Source organism: Corvus moneduloides, chromosome 1 (genome assembly GCF_009650955.1).
Source record: "Corvus moneduloides isolate bCorMon1 chromosome 1, bCorMon1.pri, whole genome shotgun sequence".
NCBI lineage: Eukaryota > Metazoa > Chordata > Aves > Passeriformes > Corvidae > Corvus > Corvus moneduloides.
In genome coordinates, this window is record NC_045476.1 from 112,403,397 (window position 1) to 112,423,576 (window position 20,180).

At 37.8% G+C, this 20,180-nt stretch overlaps 1 protein-coding gene across 5 annotated transcripts in view; it reads left to right on the plus strand.

Moving 5' to 3' along the window:
* DLGAP1 (DLG associated protein 1) overlaps positions 1-20,180 on the plus strand; it is a 415,190-nt gene that overhangs the window by 92,895 nt on the left and 302,115 nt on the right. The window contains exon 3 of one of the 5 annotated variants that reach the window (XM_032122733.1): positions 16,918-17,012. The exons of 3 other annotated variants lie outside the window; for them this stretch is intronic. The gene's annotated coding sequence lies outside the window, so the exon portion shown is untranslated. The remainder of the gene's footprint in view (positions 1-16,917; positions 17,013-20,180) is intronic. One more of the 5 variants, XM_032122742.1, reaches the window with a different exon arrangement.

Below are 20,180 nucleotides of genomic sequence, written 5' to 3' on the forward strand. Positions count from 1 at the left end.
AGTTTAGTTTCCACTGATCACACAGGACCTCTTGTGGATGGGTGGCCTCTGTTCTTTGAAATAAACTGAGATTCACACTTCCTCCCAATATGTGTCTCTCAAAGAATAATTATTTTCGAATCAAACACATTTTGATTAGAAAAGGCCAAGTCATTGAAACAGTCTGAGCAGTTCTATTCTTGGTTCAATAAGCCCCTAAATTTTGTTGATAAACCTCTGTTTAGACTTTAGGTCTATCTCTAGTATTTACTTAATTAGATGCAGTAGTTTCATGTGTTTTATGAGACACTACACACATTTCAGAAAAGAAGATTACTCAGGGCTGTGAAAAATTCCCAGTCCACTTACAGTTGCAGTATATTCTGATATCTAAATTCTGATATCTAAATATAACCTAATAAAATTGTTAAAATTTCAAATAAGTTTAAAAAGTATTTGAACAGTTTACAATTAAAAAACTAATTAATACTGGGGGATTGACCTGTATACATAGCAAATAGCTGAAGTCTTGAGTTTAAATGAGCACATCATCTTTAAAATGTTGTGTCCTGAATTTTTAACATAATTATGAATGGAGACACTATGGATAATACTTGTAATTTGTCCCTAATATTAAAAACATGGACCTTTTATCTGAAGGCTGAATTTGTCTGATCTTGGCTGCTAAAGACTAAATTTCTACTATTCTGTGGCGCTATAAACTTTGGCCAGTTTCTCTCTTAATTTTTTTTTTCTAAATGAGCACTTGGTACCAAGCACAGTCATTGATCATTTGGTCATTTTTAGGATTCTTTGCTTCTCCTGGTTCACAGCATCTCAGTGTGGCTTTGCAGCAGGAAGGTGGGAAGGGAGTTTGGGGAGGAAAGAGAACAGTTACTGAGTGCAACAGAATTCACATGAGGAAATCACATGAGGAAATAAAGGTGTTCTTCATGCCATATATGAATATGTATTATAATCCTAATAAATAACTCCCATTATCTCTGTAATGCATGATGATAGGACATAATTTCTCATTTTTTCTGATGACTAGATGTTTTACTCTTCAGAGGAAATATGAACAGCAAAAGTGGCTGTTACTGTCTTTTCACATCAGCAGATAGTATTTTGGCCATGAGCTAATATACTGTGGATGCCTTGAACTATGCAAAGCATAATTTGTCTTGTTATTGGTGTCTGTGAGGTAGTTGCAAATTGCATGTAATGAATGCCATTTGTGGGTAACTCATGAAAACATTAGTTAAATACAAAATGTATAACGTACAGTGCACATGTATAATTTCCAAAGAAATATGTGACAAATAAAATTCTTAATTTTAATAATTTAAACTAAATTATTTTCTACTTCACTGGATTATGCAGCGGTATTGCTTATTCTCTGATTACAGCAAAAGTGTATTTACTCACCTACTAGCACGTGTTTAAATAAATTTTAAGTATAATGTGTTAAATGTATACACTCTAAGTTACTTCAATTAGCTCTGGTTAACCCATAAAAAAAACAATACTTAAGAAACCACTGTGATTCTTTTCATTACTTCAGGATGTATTTGGATGTTTTTGTAATATTGACATTGTGGAAAAGGAAAAAAGTCTTAACTGGACTAAAATAATCTATAATGCTAGAAGTTCTTTAATTATTGATTGATTTTTCTTCAGCCACCTTTATGTTCGAAGAATATATGTCAGCAACAAACATTTTCTTTCCTACTGAAACTTGCATCTTTCCATCCAGCCATGTAATTTGTGATGTGGTGATTTGCAGTAGAAATTTTTATAGTCTTAGCTGTAGCTGTGCAGTTCCAAGTGTGGGTAGAGGTAATTAAAAAAGAGAGGCAGTATTACTTTAAAGAGGTGAGGATGATGAAACTCTGGACTCATGGATTGAAATGTGGACATGAACTATTCCTTTTAGTTGCTATTGGCTGATAAAACTGAGTTTAAGTTCTCTCTGATCACGTGACGCTTGTCTACTTGTCTGCAGACTGGCAGCTGTAAATCCTTTTAAGGATATGAAAAGAAGTAAACAAAGAAATGTAGTTTTATTAAGTATTTGCAAAAAGATTTTGCTGGTAGCCAGTGAGAAGTTTGTTTAATCTGTGAAATAGGAAACATCTACTCTTACCTTTACAATCTTCTGTTGTTTTCTGTATTCTACTAAAAGAAGCTGGATTTTTTTTTTTTTTTGGTCATCTTTGTTAGCTTTGTTGTGTATTTTTAACATAACATCACCTGAGATCTGTTGCATATTCCTCCAGGACAAAACCTTTTAAACTATTTTTGACTGTTTTGCGTCTTAGTTTATATCTGGATTAGCCACAAGTGAAGCCTCTTTATTTTGTGTACCAAAATTTGCAGATTTGTTTTGATGTTGGCTCCCATTTCAGTGGTCTTACCCAGTCAGTTATTGATCATTTCAGAAGCAACCTGGCATCCCCTAGAAAGTAAGGACTGTGCAATGAGCGTTTCCACTGCAGTCTCCTTCACTACCTATAGCTTATTTATGAGCAAGCAATGCAGCAGAAAAGCAGTGAGCATAAATAACATGATACAGAGAACACATGTAAAATTAGGATCTAGACTGCCTGTACTACCTCTGTGTTTTTGGGAGTCATTTTCAGATTTATTCCTGCATGCCACCAGAATTCCATCTCAAGAGTCTGACGTGGTATTTTGGAATTAATATTAATTTGCTGGGATGCCTCACATCTTTCTTGACAATGTGCATGCTGGTAACTCCTCCTCAATACATTAAAGTGCTCCATTGCTGCTCTGTCAAACTGCACAGTTCTAGAAAACAGAATTGCATTTGAGCATCTGCTGTCGTCAATCTCCGATTATTTCTACACATTTTCCTAGCTTTCAGCATATTTTAATGTGATATTCACTAGAAATTAGCAATGCTAAACAATTAATCTCACAGAAGAAAAAGCGCCCTAAGAAAGAGAAAGTATAAAATGCTCAGATTGATCATGACAGCATAAATCAATCCTACTGAATTATTATGGGAAGTCCTTGTTTATCATGTTTTAAAAAGATAGGGTCTTTTTCCAAGTCTCTGTACATGCATATCATATACTCAGACTGTCCTTTACAGTAAAAAGTGGTAGGCTTGAGTGACAACTGATTTTCTTTTGTACTTTCAGGAACAACAGGGTGGAAAATAACCATATGAAATGTGAAATTTGGGCAATGTGTCATTAAAGAGAAGACAACTATTGTGTTGAAGTAATTGTCTGCATTAGCCAGAGGTAGTTTCATATTTCTGGTATAACTGGGTCTGTCAAAGAACTGGGTCTGTCAAAGCCCCAAATCATAAGTATTTTTTGAGTTACACGGTCCTGCCAAACTTCCTGTGAAGTTGGCACGTTCTAAATAGTTTTTGTCTCAATTTAACATATTGTAAAATTTTCCCATGTAGACTATAGGGGAACTTGGAGAAATAGAAAGTTTGTAGGACCGAAACCTCCTATCTTTCTTTCTCAGCAAATGTGCATGTTTATCAAAGGTGCACAACACTTGCCTTAATGTTTATGCGAAACTGTATCCTATTGAAACCTTCAGGCATATTCATGGACATCTTTCTGACAGGAAGAGAATATGAGGCTCTATGGAAATGGAATCTCCCAGATCAGCCTGTCTTTATCCATTAAAGATTTGCATGGACAGCACGATGACAAATAGGAGGCAGGTCAGTCATTCTGTGACTGATTTACCAAAAGTCAGCCAAATCCCATGCGACACCTTAGAGGAGCACAAGGTCTGCTCTGCACACTGCCTGTGGGTACACTGTCTTTTGGCACAATATACAAGTTCCCAAAAGTGCTTCTCCATCCCCAGGAGCACAGGAGGGAGGAGAACAGGGGCTGTTTCATTGCCCCTGCTTTACACTGAATTTTTTCCCTGGCCAGAGCAATTCCTAATTACTGGATAATTTAATTCAAGGCAGTTTTACTGCTAGAGCGTCACAGACTGGCCTCAGTGGTCCCCAGGAGACACTGTTGTGTAAGAGAAGGAATTGAGCAATGCTTTCTCCATTAATGGACCAGAACAACCTAGGCCACTCTAACTTCCTGAGCAAACATCTCCTGAGTATTAACAGTTCCTATTTATCTGCTAATAGATATATCAAGTTATGCAGAAACATGACTACCACAGAATCCCACAGCACCCTGTGGTACAGGCATCTTCTCTTGCAATGTGTCATTTTCATACTTCATCCTATTTCTTTTAACCAGGTCTTAGGGGAAGAGGAAATAAAAATACACTATGCCTTTTTTTAGCATAATTTAGATACATAAAAAATTAAAAATTGATCAGGTTTTCACAAAAGAAAATTAAATAACTTTGACAGATACTCCACTTCTGAATTCTCTGGCCCTAGTAAAAGAAAGCTGACTATGTGGTGGATGTTTTCTGAGTGCTGAGTTTGACATTAGCATGAGCTCCATCAGTAGCTGATGTTCTTGCTACGTGTCATTCATACTTGATTGCAAGTATCACAAAAACCTGATACTTTATCATTCTAATATACTGATTACTTTTTTCATTGATAAACATAATTCTGAAACAAAATTTGACTGCTATCAGCTTCATTGTGGCACTTAAGTTTTCATTTAACATGATGATAGAGCTGCACAGCAGCTTGGGAGACAGTGTTTGTTTACCTTTTCTATATTTAATAACTTGGTGAGTGATACCAAGCATAGTTGAGAGCTCAAATAAAATAAACGCTATCTATATTTATTCTTGCAGATGCCTTTTCCATTTCCAGCCAGTCTGTTACTTAGATGTCCTGGTTTTGGTGCAACAGAGTTCGTTTTATTCTTTGTGGCTGGTACAGTGCTGTGGGTTTGGATTTAGTATGAGAATAATGTTAATAACACACTGTTTTTAAGTAGTGCTTACACCAAGTCAAGGACTTTTCAGTATCTGCCTTAGAGTGTTGTGCCCAATATATAAATTGAGGGGAGTTAGCCAGAAGCCACTCATTGTGGTTCAGGGATGTGATTAACATTAATCAGTGGGTGGTGAACAATTGTATTGTGCATCACCTATTTCTCTTGGGTTCAGTTACTCTCTCTCCCTCTTCTTATCATTGCAATTGTCATTATTGCTGTTGTTGGTATTAGTATAATAGTATATTAGTATGATGGTATCATTATTAGTAAATTATTATTCCTGTTATTGTTGTTACTATTAATACTATATTTTAATTCATTACATTGTTCTTATCTAACCCCTGAGGTTTATATTTTCTTTCCAATTCTTCTCCCTGCCTGAGGGTATGGTTTAGGGGAGTGAGCAAGTGGCTGTGTGGTGCTTAGTAGCCAGCCAGGGTGAAACCACAACACTCATCTGCCTTTCAAAATCTCACCGGGAGCTGGTAACACTGCAGGGTCCACAGAGCAGCTCCAGTGAGTTGGAAGGGCTCACTCTTCTGCTTCAGCTGACTGCATCCTGAAAACTAATGCTCCCAACTTTAAGAAAGCTTTCTTTTATGATTGACTATACAGCATTATATAATCTGCATTAGATAGGTTTTATCTTCTCACTGCTGCTGTATTCAGTGTGCATTATTCTCACCCCAGAAGAGCACTCCCATTTCATTTTCTTTGCCCGTCTGTCCAGCTTGGTGGTTGCGATTTTGATTACAGTTTATGCCTCATTTAACCTGACTGTCCTGAATATCATCCAGTAAGCAATAGCTTATTTTTTAGGATATTTTCTTCCTTGATGACTGTGTCACTCTTTGCTAGATAAAACTGTCTGTTAGTTTTAGATTCAGTGTTTGACTTACATCTGTAAGGTCTGAAAACCTGTGAGGACGAAATGTAACTCCTCTCCTTCCTATCATAAGTCTGTGATACTCTATACCAGTACTGATGCCTTTTCCTGGTCTTAAAATCAAGAGTCATACACGGTTAGAAGGGAAAAAGGGATTTTACCTTGGTATTTATTTTAAGGATCCTTAGGTGCACACGTCCAAGTCATATGCATCGAGATGCACCCCGCCCAGTATATGCCCCCAAAGATCGGGTATAACATTATAGGTTTTACTAATTAGCATATCTATCAAAGATTCCCCAATGAGAGGCTCAAGTGAGCCCCCCTCCCCAAGGAACCTTCCCCTGGATGGTTCTATCTTAGTTTACAGAATGTGTTCTGGAGAGGACCTTGGGGTCTGGGGCACACTGATCCCTAGCTACGAAGCTTCTAAAATGTTTAGTCTCTTAGCTTGACAAACAAGTCCAAGAATGTAGGCAAAAGCACTAGGAATACAGAAGTTGTAAAAATGTATAACAGGGGCATAAAAGAAAAGGCAAAAAATCTTCATGGCATCAGTACAGTGGTGGATCTTTCATTTTAAGTATAAAACTTTACTTTGCCTGTTTTTTGTCTACAAACTTTTTAACTAAAGGAGTTAAGAGAGGAGGCGTGGGGAGGAGGCCTGACTGTGAGTGTTGGGGGAAGGAAGGAAAAGGATTTGAAGGAAGTAAGTCATGAATAATATGTGCTGAGTGTGTTTTAGCAGCCTGCAAGGTATTTCTAGAAAGATATTATCCCTGCCAGCATTTCTTGGTAATCTGAAGGTGAGAATAGCTGCATGGTGGCCTCAGCTGGGAAGGATCAGTGCATGAACCTTACCTTCAGAGCTAGGTGATGTTCTTTGAGCAGTGCCTAGCACCTGAGCCAAGGAGAGAGTTTTGCAGCTCATGTCAAAGGAAATCTGTTTTATGTCTCTGTTTTATGAGACGCACTAGTTTGTAATAATATTTATCATCATTTTGGCAACTGCTTGGGGGTAATTCTATCAGCTTGCTTGTTTTGGAAAGGCCAGCTCAGCAAAGTAATAAATAAAATGGACAGTGTTGTGATACAGGCTAGCAGGATAATAGGAAGGTGTCTCTGTGAATTCCTTTCATACTGACAGTGCCTCATTTCCAATCTTGTACAAATAATGAGAAAAAATTAGTAATGGCAGACATTTTTTGACATGGAAAGGAGCTTGTAAATGTATTAGAGAACCACAGGCACTTGTATTCCTGCCATGAAAAGGCCCCTAATTTGTTACCCAGTCACACCTTTCTGTTAATTTTTCTTTTTCAAAGACCACCTTTACTTTTATGGGGTTTTGAAAACACGGGGAATTTCTTTGCAATGACAAGTTGGTTACAGTGAAGACAGCATAGTGGCTCTTAACTGCTAAACAAAAAAATTCAGTTTGGATGAAGAGCATGAATGTAGAGTAATCTACTTGAATATTCTTCTCTAAGATAGAAAAATAAGTAATTTTTAACACTTTCTTAAGGGAAATTATTTAACGTGTCAAAAAAGTCACAAACCGTCTTCTTATTTGCAGTAGGTTTTAAACTCTTCTGATGTAAAAGTAGTGCCACTGCTGTAGGTTAGAGATGTGCTACATCCCTTTAAACTGCACAAGCTTCCTTAACACCGTCCGAGACTGTATTTGTGTTGTACATGCAAGCAAGTATCGTTCTGCCTGATGGGGATTGCAGGTGAATTAATCTATCTTCAGTGTTTTTCTTTGAAGAATTCCATAAAATAACACCAGACCAAAGAAACATTGTACATTGTATCATTAATTGATGTACAGGTTGGTAGCTGGACTGTGTATCAGTAGAGCTTAACACTCATGTCCTAAATACTGAATAATGTGAAGAAATGAATTAAGTAATGGGCTTCCTGATCATTTGTTTGTCTGTAACTAGAATTTACCCCTTACAGACATATCCTTATGTTTCCACGTTTTCACAGATAGCAAGGAAGCTACATAAAACGCAAAGAATACCGACACACCCAAATGCATTACTTGATCTATGTTAGTGTTCCACATGCGAATAAAATAGGTGAATAGTACTGGGATAAATTTTACCCTATGTCCTAGTGCAATGATGTTAACCATACATAATATTCCCTCTAAAATGAAGTATAGTCCATAGGGTTTTTCACTGGAATATGATTTACTATCCATATTTTGGTTTTAGAATCCGTATTTCTTAAATGTCTTTGTAATTTAATATATGCTGTCATTTAAGAAGAGAGAAGAAGATCCTGCAATTAATTGAAACAATCTGTACAGCAAAGCTAATGGAAGCAACAACCAAACAAATAATGTGGACATCGAAACTCAAATAGCCAGCTGGACACCTCTCTCCTCACTATCCAGACATTAGGTCCTTGTATGCAAGCATTCATCCACAGCAGAGAGGTGATCTGGAAGGGATGCGCATGGCTTCACGCTTGCCCGTGTACTCACCAGTGCAGCAGAGCTAGCGAGGTCGGAGACTTCTGCTGCAGCTGTCGGCAGCAAATTTCTGGTGCACAAAGTAATTGTGGCTTGATTTTTGAGAGGTGGAGCAGTGCTGTTGTCCCTTGGTAATACAGGCTGTGTTCCTGGAATACAGTCTGGTGTGGAGCAGTCAGCAGGGAAATACAAGGAGTAAGAGTTGGCCAATATGTACATCAGAACTGACAAGAACAGTTATGGTGGGACCAGGATGATGGGCACTTAAGAAATGTGTGAGTTGTATTGATACCAGGACTTATCCATGTTTCATCCATTAACGCACACTGATCCATTTTTATGCAAGAGTTACATGTTATGTAAACGTGCTATTAGACTTCAAGAACTTGTTGGAAAAGTTCCCAGTTCTGCCTTTTTCTATCTGGACTGCCAATGCCTTGACAAATCCAAACGATGTTGTATGTTTTTAGCATGCCCTGCCAGAAAAGCAAACAAACAGGACAGAAGAAAGTAAGGTGATTTCATCCTGCTGATAGGATATGACAGCACACTGAGGCACAGACTTAACATTGACTGAACTTGAAACAGAGGATAGGCTCGCTCATGGTTCTGCTTTTGTTAGCAGGCTTTCTTAAGGTGAGAGACTGGACTGCGTAATAGGTATGATCACCTGTCTCTGTTGTTAAACGCCATGTAGATATCCTTCTCTTCAAAGAAAAGGCTTTATTCAGACAAAATAATTTCTTTCCCTTGGAGGCTATACTTGGAGTTCAGAGAAGACGAAAGATCAAAGTATCTTCAGTGTGCAAAGCCACTGTGATGGAAGGGAACTAACGAGATAAGACAAGCCTAAATGGTCCTAGCAGGCAGTTGAGGTCCTATGCTGCAGAAGATGACTGAGGAAGTACTTAAATAAACAGGAAAATAGGAATGAATCTTGGCTGGTTTATACATGCTGAGGCACTGCCCAGAGATTAAAAGGTAAGATAAAACCTTCAGTGTTTGCATGACATGGTTGTACAAATGTGAGCTGGGACTGGGCTGTCAGATTGGCCAGTTCCTGGAGAGAATGGTCCTCTCCTTTGGGAATTTTATTTTCATTTCATGATACCTTGAAGGAAGGGCCTGGATGACTACACCTGTGTATTTTATGTGCTGAGACATTTTATAACGTTCTGAAAGGAATTCAGGCATGAAGTGGTTTGCATTTGGTTGATTTTAGGGGGTTTTTAAGTCTTACAAAATTAAGTATTTGAAAAGATACGTGTAAGAAACAAGTGAATGAAGATAACGTAGAGAATAAAAGAGGTCTTATTTTAACCAAAGATGATGTTTAAACTGGTTTTTTTTTGTTACAGTCCTGGAATATAAAGTGAGCATAGACAAACACAAATGACTGTACAATGACAAAGATGATATGTTGTGACTTGGAGGAGGGAACCAGCTTTTTGTTGTACATCTTTTTATTATGTTTATAAATGCGCATGCATAGAATTAGAGTCTCAGAAGTTTTAAATTAAGTGTTCTTAAGGTCTCCTGTTTAGCAGGCTGGTTAAGAAGCACAACAAAGTTTAAGAACAATGGGAAATTGTGAGGTGTTTCATAAGAATATGGTTATATAAAGCTACATATAGGCTAAAATTTAAATCTAAACAGCATAAAATATGTACAATTTAGCTGAATCTTAATGCTCAAATGGTCACTTAATTACTGTGTGGTTACAGAGATAGCCTGGCTGTAAATATCCTATCTATAAATGCAATCCATATTTAAAAGGGATCATTGGGTGACACTTGTAATTATTAGAAAATGTGGTGTACAAGGGCTAATATTTATCTTACTGATGGTTCTCATTCATACATTTCCTTCTAAAGGACAAAGTTTTTCTGTACAGATTCAGATTTTTAAGTTAGTGAAAAATAAATGTTATAGAGTCGCTTTCTTTCTTCGTCTTCAGGAAACTAAAACAAGTAGCACACCTATTTCCCCTCACACTCTTTGATTAGTTTCACCCCAGAAGGAAACTTGTGCTCCACAGCATAAGGACTTTGTGTAGAAGCATTTAGAAAGCCCTTAAGTTTCCGATAGAAGGTAAGTCAGCAACATTTCTGGTGACCATAAAGATGAAATCTTTTGAAATGGGTTACATAACTTGCTGCAAGTGCAGAGATGGCTTGGCATACATGTTTAATGGTTTCACCTGTGGTGATGCTTGAGGGCAACCTCCAAGCATTAACGCTGAACTCTAATTAGTGTAGACAAGATCACAGCACTGGATTTCAAGGGAATGCAAGATAACCTGCAGACAAATTACCACTGAAGTAACATGACAGGCCTTGACAGTATGTTCAAATCATTTACAAAAAAAAAAAAACACATCCATCAACTCCAACATTTTCTAATATATTGACGACCAAAACATTTTGTGCCCAATAGGTATCTAGACTTCTGGATAAGTATAGAAGTGGCACTGTAGCTGGAGGGTTTATGGTAATTCTATAAGCAGCAAAGTGTCTCTGCAAAGGAGAGATAAACAGCTAGTAATCCTCATAATTCCCCACTGATAGCGTATCCATCTCTGCTATAAATTAGAAATCCCAGAGATTAGGAAGGCTAGGCAGGGTGTAGCTCATAGCATTAATCACAGTATTAGGACAGCAGTATACTTGATTTCTGTGTCCAAAGCACTGATATTTCTCTCTAGGTTAAAATGACATAACGTAGTTTGGAATACATATTGTTCAAGCTGCCTACTCAATGCAGAGATGGTTTTACAGAAGACACTGTTACACACTTCTTTAAAGTATTGACTGCGGAATGGGGAGCAGTGCAGTACTTTTCACTATGAGGGCTATAGCCAAGATTTTGTAATCTCTTCAAGTTTCCAAATAAAGGTTTATTTTTTTAAATATATGGATTAAGGTCAGTTTGTCCTCATACCTCTTGGTTCTAGAAGGATATTGTGCAAATGCTTCTGATCTTTTGGAATCTGTATGTGGCCACACAGGCAGAACGGGTAATGCTGTTGTGTGTGTACAAATTCCTATTTAAACATAAAATATGAAGGGGCGTCGTTAAAAATTAGAGGTTAGATATTAGAAGCACATGGCTGAACTAAATATAATTAATCTGAAATTTTCTTGATAATATTTATTGAGCTGGTAGTCAGATGGAGAATGAAGCATTGTGGCTTGGCCTCCAAGTGTGGCATATATTCCAAATCCTACACAACTTTTGATTTAAAATACCAAAAATGGATATTTTAGCTGTCTGCTTTTTATTAGATGATACATCAGATGATAGATTTTATGTGTTCAGATCTCCCCTCCCTCATTTCAAAGTCCTTTTGACTATATTGACAATAAGTGTACTCTGGAAATGTAGTTGATGCATATATTACTGTCACTTCAGCCTTTTGGGACGCCTAGTTCAATAAACTGTTGCTTGTGGGACCATTTTGAGAAACAGTAAGTCTTTTCCAAAACTAAAATTGCATCAATAAACCTCTTATCCTTACACACACAGTAGCGGTGTACAGGGCTTTTGGGACAGTGAAAGTGTTTCCATCATGTTTGATCTTCTCGCTTTGGTGTGATAATAGGGTTTGTGGTTTTGCAGTCACAAGAAAGGCTGAACAGAAAGCTCTAGAGAAAGGAACTTCCTAACTACAATATGAAAAACATCTGGTCAGCAAAGGAAGAACAACATTTTAATACATGTTCATAGGGGAAAAAAGCTCCAGTACCTCTGAAATGGAAAGAATTTTGTGCAAAAAGGAAGATTTTGCTTTAAGTATTACAGATATTGTTAAAAGATATGAATTGACATATGACTGATAAAAACTAATAGGATACAGGAACAGATATTGGCAAAAGAAGTATCATTTTATCATCAGCACAAAGTAATTTAGACTCAGCATAAGCTGAAGAATCATGTAATTGCAAATAAATATCTGCAAGATGACAGCATAAGGGAGAAGACAATCTCAGAGATATGTTCATTAAAAAAAAAAACCCAAACCAAACAGTTAGAGGAAATACACCCTACAGGGTAAATATAAAGTTCACAGCAGACAACTGTGGAAGATAAAGCAAAACATCAACTCACAAAGAGCAAAATCTTCCAGCAAAAGGTAAGACATATGTAAGACATCAGTGGAAAGAAGTTTTGTAAAACAGATCCAAAAGGAAATGTTAGCACTGGATGACAGCGAAGGAAAATATCTTCAACAGCATAGGGAATGTCTTTATATGCAGCTATTTTCTGAAACATTTTCACAGAAATTTGAATGTCAGCATGTTAATGATACTGGTCTGATCTACCCTTCCCCCACAGAGACGTTTCAGAAGAGGAATGGAGATTTTCAGGCAGCCTTTTTTTCTAATAATAATGGAGTCTTCTACAGCATATCAGCCGCTACGGTTTGTGTGTGGACTATCACCAGCAGAGTTTCTGGTGGGGAGGTGAATAGGGGCTCTTGCATTTATCGTTGTTACCTTGTTTATAGTTGTTACTGGCCTGAACAAAGAGGGCCACTCTAACTAAACATGGAAGAAACTCAACCAAAGGTTGGTATTGAGACTTTGAGCTGTTTGAAAAACTAGCAGAAGCTGTTAGGTAACAATCAAAATTCTGTAAATACTTTTAGAAAGTGATGTGCTTCAATCTTAATTATTTTCTAGCATGCCTAGGAGAAAATTGTGTGCCTGATGGTGGAGTAAGAGGAAGTAAAATTGTCATCCTCTTTACTCCTTCAGGGAAACTCAATAGGTGTAGGAATACGCTGGAGAGCTGTTAAGATCCCTTTTTCGCTTCCAAAGTACTTTTAGAAAAAAGAAAAAAAACCCAAGCATGTAGCATCACGAGTGGCCATTTCAATGTGGATAAGTGAACATGATATTAGACCATGGATCTGAGGCATAGGAATTATATTCCAGTTGGATTGGTATGTCTGTAACAATACTGGAGTGTGTGTGTAAATTATTTTTAGTTCCATTATATTCCAAGTTGTTCAGCAGTGCGCAGTCAAAGCAATGCTGCCATTGGTTCCCTGGTGTCCTCAGTTCTGAGCATTTTGTCAAATTAAATCAAAAGTCTTGCTCAGGCAACTGACTACGTATAAAAATTTTGAATTATTCTTTTTGCTCCAATTTGTTATCACATAGGAATTATGAAATTAGAAAGAATGTAGGAATTTGGGCGGGGGGAGTATTTAGTGGTTTTAACCATTAAACAGTCCTTACATTTTCCCCATTCATTCTGAATTTTCCCAAGCTCATCATAAAATAAAGAAAGGGTACTATTTCCTGCTACTATTTATCTGTGCAGTTATGTCTCATTGAGTAGACGGAACAGTGTGTCCTGAACAAGACAAGATCATTGAGAAAATGTATTGTCAAGTAGTTGTCAAGTAAGGAGTATTATAATGATCAACAGAGGGCACAGTAAGCTTACAGAAGCAAGAGTATGGTGTATCATACCTTTTCAGACTTTTTTTTAACTAACCTCTCTGAAGGTATTTTGGGGAGTTCAAATTGTTTATTAGTCTTGGTAACCTCCATGCTTGCTTTTGATTTATTTCTGATCCCTAAATTTGGGGCACCTTATTGCAGCATAGCAGCGATGGATATATGCATTACTTTTTTGTTCATGACAGATCACTTGCAAGTTATAGGTGCCTGCTTGAGGAACTAGTTGGCAAAGATTCAGCTATTGCTATTCTCTATCAAAAAAACCCTTGGTATCTGAAGATAAATCTGTTCTCTCTTTTGATTAAGACAGAAAGAGGAAAAGGAGAGACTTACTGATGAAATTTCAGGAGTAGAGTTACAAACTCTGGCTGAGCAGATGCTTGCAGTGTCATGACTGGAAACAGAACTGGTGAGATACGACTTCTCTGTGCAATTTGGTGCCTTGAGCTAACAAGTCCATGCTGCTTCCAGAGACTGCAACCACTGCATATATCCTGCTGGATTCTGTGGATTTGTAGCTGAGTTCACTTCTAGTTATAAACAGCTTAATTTTCTGATAACAGTAGTTAAGTTTAAAGGGATCAGGTTTTTTGATGAGCCTTGCATATGGTGAGGATATCCAAATGTGGATACCTACTGGTCTTGTAAACCTAGGAATGGAAATTCTTGTGTTAGTATGTCATGGTTTAGGAATGGTATTCCCCAATTTAGTGCTCCCACTGAAACCCTCCAAATCATGTGCTTATTAATAACTCCCTCTTCTTCTCCCACCTCTCACCTACAATTTTGTGCCTCCATTCTTCTCTGGAGAGGAGAATTGGAGGCACAAAAGATAAAGACCATGGGTTGAGATAAGAAAAGTTTACTGGAAACAGCAACAAGACAAAAAGCAATAACAGCAACAATACTAATAACAGTATTAGTAGAAGAAAAAAGACAAACAATTCACATGTGATTGCTCACAGCTCACCATGGAAACCCACCAAAATGCCTGACCACTACCTCCACAGTGCAATGCCATCCCTTCCACAGTCCCTGGAAAATGATGTGAGGTATTGCAAAATAACCTCCATGCTCCCTCCTGCTGCAAAAATTAATCCCGTCCTGGCCAGACCCAAGACAGGGTATGAACAAAAATTTAAATTTTTCATAAACTTTAAATATGATAAAGGCTGTGGGACTTTTTATTTAACTAACCATTTGAAAACACAACTGGAGAACAGAAAGGTGACATTTACAACAAGCTGGAATACTATGCCAGGTACTTATATAGATGATCAGAATGAATTCTTCAGTGCAGTATGGCTGGGAAACTTCACTGTAACATAGCTACCATCAAGGGAGAAGAAGTGTGACTAGGCAAGTGGTCAGTAATTGTATAAATAAATTGAACATGTCAAAATCTGCAAACATTCCTTTATGTACCTTGACAAAGGTTGTGTTACTTCTAAGGGGTTAGGATAGTGCCTGGCAGGTTCTGCAAAACACCTGTGAAAAGGAATTATGTGTATTCCCGAAGGGGATTGCACTAAATCTGGTGCTTAAAATCATTAAAAGAGTGAAAATTCCTTTCTAATCAATCTGCTTACTGAGTGCTTACTATCAGCTCTGTACATACAGGAAAACAGCTCTGTTTTTCCAGGAAAATGCAGCCCAATGGTATATGTCATGTCTGGCTCTTCATTCACATTAGATATTAATGCTAATTTTAAAAGTGTTTCCAGTAACACTGTAGATATTGTTCAGGTTAACAACTGGCTGTCTAAAACTTCTTTATGTTGAGCCACTCACTTTGTTGTTTATATTCCATCTGAAAGTTCTCATCTCTGGCCTGTGAAGAGACCCTACTGTGACTGGATAATTTCTATGCATAATTTTTTGACTCCTCTTTCCTGGAAGAGGTGTATTTTCTAAGTACTGTCAGGTGCTTTATTAGCAGAATCCTGTCCAGAAGGGTGAGGCATCACTGCTGTGCTTCTTGAAGTTTGTTAGATTTTCTAATCCTCTCCAGTGTGTTGTCAGCATGCTTTTTTTTTTTTCCCACCTTCTTCTTAAGCAGTTCTCCTTCCTGTGAGTCCCTTGAGCCTCGCCATGTTGAAAATCTACTTTGTTTTAGCTTCATTTTGCCTACTATCTTGAAAGCAAAAAAGTATTTTTGTCCTTCTTGAAGGACAGTGACTCCAGCTTACAGAAGGGAAGCCAGCACACCCAGTTGGCATCTTGGATAACTCCGAACTCCACCCAGTTTAACCCTCCATACCCAGTATATTAAAAATCGGGGAAATGGAGGTGTATGCACATTGGTCTCTTGTCCATAGTGGGAAAGCAATTATTTTCACTAAAATTTTAAGTCTCTTTGTTCAGCTCCTGTCAGCTGTTTGCCACACTGAATTTTACACAATAAAATTCTTTTTTCCATATACTGGAAAACTCTTCATAGAGTTGAAAGTATTCTAATGCAGAAAAAAAAAAAAAGGGGAAATGAGCATTTGACTAACACTTGGCTATATATTTATTTAATTTGGGAAATGTTTGCTATTGTACACCTAAAGGCTGATTTTACCTGGGACTTCATTTTGACATTGTAACATTGGGATGTGGGGAATCTGTCTTTGCTTCCCAGAAAAACATCATGTTCTCTCTACTTAAGACCTTCATTTAGAGGTGGGAAATTGATGCTACTACAATGTCTATTAGTTTTTAGATGCTACATTCCTTCCAAATAGACCATCTTTAAGTAGTAAGCCTCAAGGTGCTTGGAAAAAATCAAAATGTACTAAAATGTGGTCTGAAATTAAGACAATGTGTCAAAGAGAAAGGGTGTTTTAGGTTATAAATATTCCAATTTAGCTGTGTGTATTTTAAATTATGACTGTAGTTCAGCTCAGAAAGACTAATTTTTTCAGTCTCTAAGACTACACAAATGTCAGCCAGTGCTGAATTCTCAGGATGCAATCCTGCTCAGGATTGCAGATGGGTAGCTACTGGAGAAGTTGGAAAAGTGTGCATGCAAATCCAGAAACAGAATCTGCCTTTAGTTGCAAGGCTTGCTTTAGTCAGTGTCATAGGAGATAGCATTGCACCTCAGGCAAGAAAATGTGAGTCTTTAATGTTTGAGACAGATCTCATGCTTAAGCCCAGAAACTGAAGTATAACTGTTGTTTGCTTTTATTTTAGCAGGGAAAAAGCAATAATCCCAACTGGCAGTCCAAAAATAACCAGATTGGAGGGTGGAAGGAAAAGGAAGGAAAAGGGAAGACTAAAATGGAGAGGTAAATTGTTATTGTGTAGCCACAATTCCCTTGCAAGGAGGAGCAGGGAGGCAGCATTTTATCAGCAGTACGTGGAAATGCAGTGGTGTATGGTGACTGTGCAAAGGAGGAGCAGAGGCACCACTGCTACACCACACCATTTGAAATGATTAATGAGATTTATGGGAGAGAAAGGAGAGCATCTCCAGTTTTCTGGAGATGTAAATACCTTGTGGTCAGTTGCTTCATAAAGTTCCTTAAATGCCTCCTGAATACTGGACTGTTTCTAGTAATTCACTATAATGTTATCTCTCCCCATTTCTATGGTGACTCCTGGTCTCACATAAATAGCTTTAGTCTGGGTGGTTCAAGCATTGGGAAAGTCTGATTCTTATTTGTGATTCCTCTCTCCTTGATCATCAGATTAATGGGGGGTGTTGTGGATGTTGTGGGATTGTGGCATGTTTAGGTTGTGATATGTGGATATTTTGCATCTTCTTTGTATTTGTGCAAATGGAAAACCTCAACCACAATGGAAGGAAAGTTATGAATCCTGAGATGGATTCTACCTTTTTTCTGATTCAGAAATGAGCTGTGATATGATATTATTTGAGGACTGGAAATGTGATGGGAGGAAAGTAAAAAATATGAGACTCTAAAAGTGCTCTGAACCCAGTCTCAATATCTGTTGCTCTTTTTTTTCCTCATGAAAATAAATTTAAATGTTTCTTCTTGAACATTTTAAAAGTGCAGTATATTCCTCCTGGAAAGTACTGCTTCTAGATATTACATAGGCTGCCATTTTTAAGGTTTGAACCATAAATGCAACACAGAGGAACATTTTGATAGTAATTCATATTATTTCTTTATATTATTTTTTATTTTATGGCTTTGTTTTATATTACATGTTTGGACTCTAAGACTTTCTTCTAAAATTTGCATTACAGGAAAAGTTACTAGTTTTCTCTGGTCTGGTGTAACAGAATTGATGGCAAGATGTAATTATATTCCTTTAAAGCTAAGTGGTCTGGAGAAGGCTGAAGTAACCCATGCTGCACTGAAAGATTGCAAATGTTTCACTACTGAAGAAAATGCAAAGTCCTGTGTTTGGGCTGGGATAACCCTGCCCAGCAGCACAGACTGGCAGGCCAGCTGGCTAGCAAGCAGCCTGGTCACTTCTGGAGGTATTTGTGGATGATGAGTTGTGGATAAATCTGCAGTGTCCTTGCAGCACACAGGCAGTCATGTCCCAGGCAATGCTACCAAGCATAACCGGCGAGCCCTTCCTCCCCTCTGTTTGGTACTTGTGGGACCACATTAGGAGAGCTGCAACCAGTTTGGAGTCCTCCACTAAAAGAAATGCACTGATGTGCTGAGTTGAGTCCAGCAGAGAGCTACTAAAATGGTCATGGGGCTGGAGTACATTTGAGGTTGTGCAGGGTGAGGCTGAGAGAACTGAGTTTGTCCAGCATTAAAAAGAGACAGCTGATGAGAGGTCTTATTGCTGTCTTCACTTACCTGAGAGACACAGAGGAGACAAGGCCAGTCCTTTCTCAGAGGTGTGCAATCTCAGAGGTTCTGCAGGACCAGAAGCCACAGACTGAAGGAAACACAGGAAATTGTGACTAAAGAGTAGGCATTTGGGGAAATGACCATGGTAAAATTATGAGTATTAATTCCAGTTATTAATGTTCTCTTTTTCTAAACTCTGAGTCCTCACACGTGGGCACCAGTTATTAATTTTCTCTATTTTATCATTTCTTTTCTTCTTTGCTTTTGTTTCACAAGTTCTTTTACTCAGAGTTTGGATTAAAAGGCAGAGGACTCTAGGTTGTTCTTCGGACTTAGATGTTTATTATTTTCTTATCTATAGCACAGCTGCACAGGATGTGCCTCTTAGTTAACAAGGTGGAAAATGGCCCCGAGTTCTAACTTCCAAGGTCTTTTAAGGTTCAATTTACCCAATTATGGAATGCCAAGTAATTTATTTTTACTTATAATCCAGTAACTAACTATTCATGATCCACACTGCAGGTTTTTTGACCCAATACCAGAATACCCAGATTTGTGAAGAAGAAGGAGAAAAGAAGAAGAACAAATCCACACCCCAAATCCTCCATATTGTTACACATATATATATTATTATATCCCAGAAACCTAAATTCTCTAAGCCCAGGGTTCCAACACATGAGAGCTGTGTACTGTGAGGCTGAGGGATCTCCATCATTGGAGGTATGCAGAACTTGGCTGGACTGGCTTTGAGATGGGTGCTTGGACCAGATGACCTCTAGAGATTGCTGCCAACTTAGATGGTTTTGTACATACTAGTGAAAAGCCAAGAGAGAGATAAATGGGATTTCCAAGAGAATAATGCAGCATAGGAGGCTTCTTCTTAGTTAGAATTATGTGCATGTTTGTGGGTTGGAGTTTGTTGGGTCTTTTTGCTAAAATCCTTCTGTCTCTTTCACCTTAACTTACTTGAGAACATCTCTGTAATTTCTCATTTTAAGATGTTTTGATTGTATGCTTGTCAGATTTGCAATCGTAACAATTTATTTTCTTTCTCATAATAACTCTAGCAATGGATATGGGTCTTGATGATCCAATGCCCCATTTCTTTGTAAGCTTTGATCAGTGAAGTAGATAAAAAAATCAATTTGTGAATTATTCTGGTTCAGATTTTGCCTGGATACTGTCTGTAAATAGTAGAGTTGATTTACACTTATCTTTATCTCAGTTTCTGCTTCAGGCTCTCAGCAAACTTCAGCAGATATGAAATGGATATGACGGACGATAGCAATATTTAGAAGGCTCTTTTCAGTACCGTGGTTCTAGCAACTTGTTTCACATGTAGTAATTTTAAGTTCTGGAGGACAAGATAAAGAGCTAGCAATCTTCCAAACAGGTGAGACCCAGAGCAATCCAGTCTCTGATTGCATTACTTTGTAAGAAGGATGCAAAAAAGTACATTTTGTGTGCTTTACTTTAAATCACTTGCTAGCTTTAAACCCATTTGCTAGATGTTATTTACTCTCTGAAGGCTGCTTTCATGGACCTTCTTGAGAGCTGAAGTGACTTAGCAGTTCACCTGCTTTGAACTCACATAGATGGGCAGCTAACAAGAAAACCTCCCAAGCAAGGATTTCCACGTACCAATGTGACTTACTTGACTTGGATGGTTTCTTTATG